The sequence below is a fragment of the Vitis riparia genome, chromosome 14 (assembly GCF_004353265.1).
Source record: "Vitis riparia cultivar Riparia Gloire de Montpellier isolate 1030 chromosome 14, EGFV_Vit.rip_1.0, whole genome shotgun sequence".
Classification (NCBI taxonomy): Eukaryota; Viridiplantae; Streptophyta; class Magnoliopsida; order Vitales; family Vitaceae; genus Vitis; species Vitis riparia.
The window spans coordinates 23735246-23740251 of NC_048444.1; positions in this window are offsets into that span (position 1 = coordinate 23735246).

Consider the following 5006-nt stretch of genomic DNA (forward strand, 5'->3'; position numbering starts at 1 on the left):
CTCTAATCGCTTGAGCACTCTAACCACTTAAGTGGGATTAATCACTTGAGTGCTCCAATCACTTGAGTGAGATTAACTGCTTGAACGATCCTTGCTTTTTGAAAAAATATTTTAAAAACATTTTAAGCTTAAAAATGGTACCAAACCTTTTATACCTCAAATAAGCCTTATATGCCACAAGCCAAACCTTTCTAGATGTGCCTATGACTTCCCAGTTGGACGAACAACAACCCTTGATCTTTAATGGAGAGCAAGTCACTATCTAAAACAACTTCTATGATCAAACATAAATTGAAACAAAATTACCAACAAATAAACAAGACTCAATGTCCTAACAACATTCATTGGGAGTTGCTTAGCCAAGGTATTTAGGTCCCTTAAGCTAATGTTCTTCAAGGATTTGGCCTTAAGGGGCCACCAAGAGAGGGTCATTTTAGGAAGGTGCTCAACTTAGACAAATAAGGTTCCTTAGGCAAATGCCCTTGAGGGATTTGTCTATAAGGGGGTCATCAATAGACGGTTTTCTTATGGAAATGCTTGACTTGGTCAATTGAGGTCTCTTAGGCAAATACCCATAAGAGAAATTGCCTTAAGGGGTCATTAAGAGAGAGTCATCCTGAGGGGATATGTGACCTAGTTGACTAGGGCCCCTTAAGTAGTTGTCCTTAAGGGGATATGGGCTTAAGGGACCATCAAGAGAGTCCTAGGGAGATGTTCGACTTATTCAATTAAGGTTTCTTTTGTAGATGCCCTTGAGGGAAATGACTTATAGAGGCCATCAAGAGAGGGTTGTCTCATCGATCAAGATTCCTTATGTAGATGCCCTTAAGGAATATGGCTTCAAGGGGCCATCAAGAAAGGGTCATCCCAAGTAGATGTTCAACTTGGTCAATTGAGGTCCCTAAGGCAAACTATGTTTGAGGGATTTGCGGAATTGCTAGACTTGAACTAATAAAATCACTTTCAATACGTAGTGCTTTTATCTCAAAACACTTTTGTAAAAATGAGTAAATATTTAAATACATATAAAAGGTATTTTGATAGTATTTTTAGTGATCTTATTATATAACAAAGAATAATTTTTAAAAATATTTATCAAATTCTAGTGTAAGAAGTTTAAATGATTATTTGGATTTTTAAAATTGTGTCAAGCACCTAATTTTTATAAAGAAACAACTTTCAAATGGATATTAATATTTTTATATAAATTTAAAAAATAATATTTTTGAAAAATATATTAAATAATAAAAATTTCTACCAAATACTACTTCAAAAATCAGTTAAAATAATTTTATAGATTTTTAAAGAAGACTTTTAAAACTTTATTAAACATTTAAATTAGGAGACCTTATCTTCTCAAATTACTCTGAAATGGGCTTAACTCGGTAACATGTCTCTTCAAATATGATCACCAAAATTTCAAAGAAATATATTAATTTTAAGGACATTAATAAAGTAAGATGCTGGGCTACGGCAAAAATGACCTAAGACATTGAGTGGGTGGAATGAAAGAGCTGAACATGGGCCATGGAGAGTGAAGAATCACCGTCGTCAACTAAACGGAAAAACCTTTACTTATCCACAAAAATGGTATTCAAATAAATTTAGTGTTGAAGTAGAATAAACAAGATGATTTCAGGTATCTTTGATCATAAACTTACTACCAATAAACCCCCAATTTTTTTAATGAGATTTTTTCTTAGAATAAGCTAATGAAGCAACACTCCCCACTTGATGAAGAAATTGACCACAGCTTAATCTATTTCAGCAATTCCAAACTGCTATTTACTTCTCTTAGAAAATTCTCTTGTTATGATGAAATCTAATAGCACTTTGAAAATTTTCTTCATTCCCAATCTGAATCATCATTATTGCCTGTTGATTTACTTAATTCAACTTTGGAAGCCAACAAAGGAGGTTTGAAATTATGTAATGGAGTTATTGGTAGAGATGTATAAGTCAGATATGGGATTCATTTTGTGGTTTAGCATATGATAATGTTTTAAGATGTCGGTAATGGATGAAATTGTCAGCTAAGAGTCATATGATTAGATTGTGGAGAGAAAAGGAGGTTGAGATTTATATTCATGCATCTAGTCTCTCTTGGCATGATTATGATATATGGATAGAATTACTAAGCTATGATTGATGATTGATGATTGATAATTGATAAGACAATCTCAATTTAGCTATTTAAGTGACAGTGAATTGGTTAATTAGAAAATGAAGAGAGAGAGAGAGAGAGAGAGAGATGAGAAATCCCATTTGAAATTGGCTTCAAAATATTAATGTATTGCTGATGGGAGAGAGAGAGAGAGAGAGAGAGAGAGAGAGAGAGAGAGAGAGAGAAATCCCATTTGAAATTGGCTTCAAAATATTAATGTATTGCTGATGGGAGAATTTTCAACTCCAGTTGGACTATTTTACCAGCTTTCATGATTTATAAATGGAATGTTAGCCTTTATCAACCGCAGCAATAATATTAGATCTTCGATTATTATTCAAATCTTATATTTATTAATACTATTAATAAGCATACAAGAAAATTGATATTCAGCATTGATGTTCAATAAAATCAGTTGAATAAGTCAAATCTATTATTTACTTTTTACTTTAAAAAAAAAAAAATTCTTTAAAGTTTATATAATTGTTTGGTTGTTGTTTTGAAGTTGTTTTTAAAAGTGAATAAAAAATAATTTTTAGAGAACAAATAGTTTGTTTTATGTTATTTATAAGAATAAAATGAAAATAAAAACAAATAAATAATTAAAAAAATTGCAAAGAGATTCTTACGACAGAGAAAGGATGCAATTGTGATGCAAAGAGATACCTTCTTTGGTGGAATTGTTGGAAATGGATTTGGATACCAAGTGAGCTTACTAGATCCAACTTCACCCCAATATTCTTAACCATGGAGCGACCAGAATGTTTGAGTTTTTTAACTACTCAGAAACTACTATGAATAATAATAATAATAATAATAATAATAATAATAATAATAATAATAAATCTTTTATTTTATTTATTTTAATAATAGAAGAGAGTTTTCTATTAAAAGGTTTTTTTTTTTTTATTTAGTTTTTTAGTTTTCTGTATGAAAATAAAAGTTTAGGCTTTTATGCTATGAAAATTTTGAGTGATTCTCATATTTGTAATTCCATTTATGACATAGGATTCAAAATGATGGGAACTTTGGATTTTTCCATTTCTTTACCTTAGATCAAATAAAGAGCATGTAATTTATCTTAGGCTTCTCTAGAAACTATTCTAGCGAAAACGATAACAATAAAAACCATATAGAATAATAATCAAGAGAACAAAACTATACCTAGAATTGGATGTTCCTAAATCAAATCCATGTGGTGTAGAACAAGTCCAAAAATGTTGAGGATTATCATCTACCCACTGGCCTTCCACCCAATCTCTCCTCATAAGGCTTTAGACACGAGAAAAGAACAAACTTTTCTGTCTTAGAGGAAAACTAGGGTTCACCCTCTGGAGGCTCTCTAGAAGAAGATAGTAAAAAAAAAAAGTATAGAAAACCCTAACCCTAAGGAGTATATATAGGGCTCTTAGTGGGCTTACATGACTAGAGCCCAATTAGGCTTGGGTCACCTAATCTAGCCCACATGAATTAATTAGCCTTTTTAGGCTTCAATTAATTAATTAATTAATTAGTCCGTGATAGAAAGCTAATTCATAAAATCTAATGTAACTATGCATTTTTACCAAAATGCCCTTATGCAGACTTATGAACCTAAAATCTAATATCCTAAAAAAAATTGTGCCTCCTACTGGGATTGAGCCTAAAAAATAAAGATATGATGTAACAAAGTTACACTTGACTATCCCCTTGCTTGGTATATTGATATTGAATTGAGCATTCAACTCACATCTCTTACATTGTACATAACTTGAATGCATTGGGAGTTGTATAGAAGATACAAGTCATGGGTTCCTTGTAAATAGATAAGTTGTCCACAGTTGGTTCATAAATTTGTACAATCCAGTAGAAACTGTAGTGCACCACCTCCTAATTGGAGGAAGACTTGTCTTGGTTGTCGAGATGGGTTTCTCATGGTGAGTGTACTAGTGTATGTGATACACATTGGATGGGACCTACAGTGAATCATGACGCAAGGCTATCAATTGTCATGATTCACTAAACTACTATACTACATGGACTTTCAACCTTGAGAGGATATTGAGTCTGTACCAAAATCAACAAGAGGCTTTGAATATGGGTGACCCTAAAGTGGTCATATATCCCTATGGATTGGGTTACTGTTGATGGAGGCTAGTGATAATAGGTATTCTCAATAAAAGCACCATGATATCTAATGGGATTGAGACAGTGTGTCCCATTAGGTGATCCAAAGGACATGTGATCATGAAATCTATGGCCACAGTAATTCCTTTACTAGAATTTGACATATGCTCAATGGAGTTAGAATATGTCATTTGATCACATTATAAGTGGGATTTGTAACTGAAGGATTTGAGAGGTAATCTTGATAGGTGATAGTACTACCTTATTAGATTATGGACACCAGTTCATGGGGTATCTGTATGTAGTGTAGGTCACGAACTTGAGCACTTGGTGTCCCATTATAACATACATAGGGAATTAGAGTGCAATTGACTCTCTGTAGTGAGATGTTTGAGTCAATTTTAAAATTTGATTATGAGGGAGCTAGTACTCATATGGGTCCCAATAGTCCCTGCTCTGAGCTTATATTCCTTGTTAGCATAACTTATGACAATTGGATGAGTTTTTAGTTCACTTTTGTGCATAAGGGTGTTTTGGTAATTATGCAAGATTGAATAGGGATAAGTGAGTGGTATCTTTGGACCAAACTAATTGATTAATTAGGCCTTGTATGGTTAATTAATCAATCAACAACCTTTTTGCACTAAATTAAGTAACCCAAGCCCATTGTGGGTTTAAGTCACTTAAGCCTAGTAAGAAGCCTATAAATACCCCTTTAAGGGTTAGAGTTTCCAAG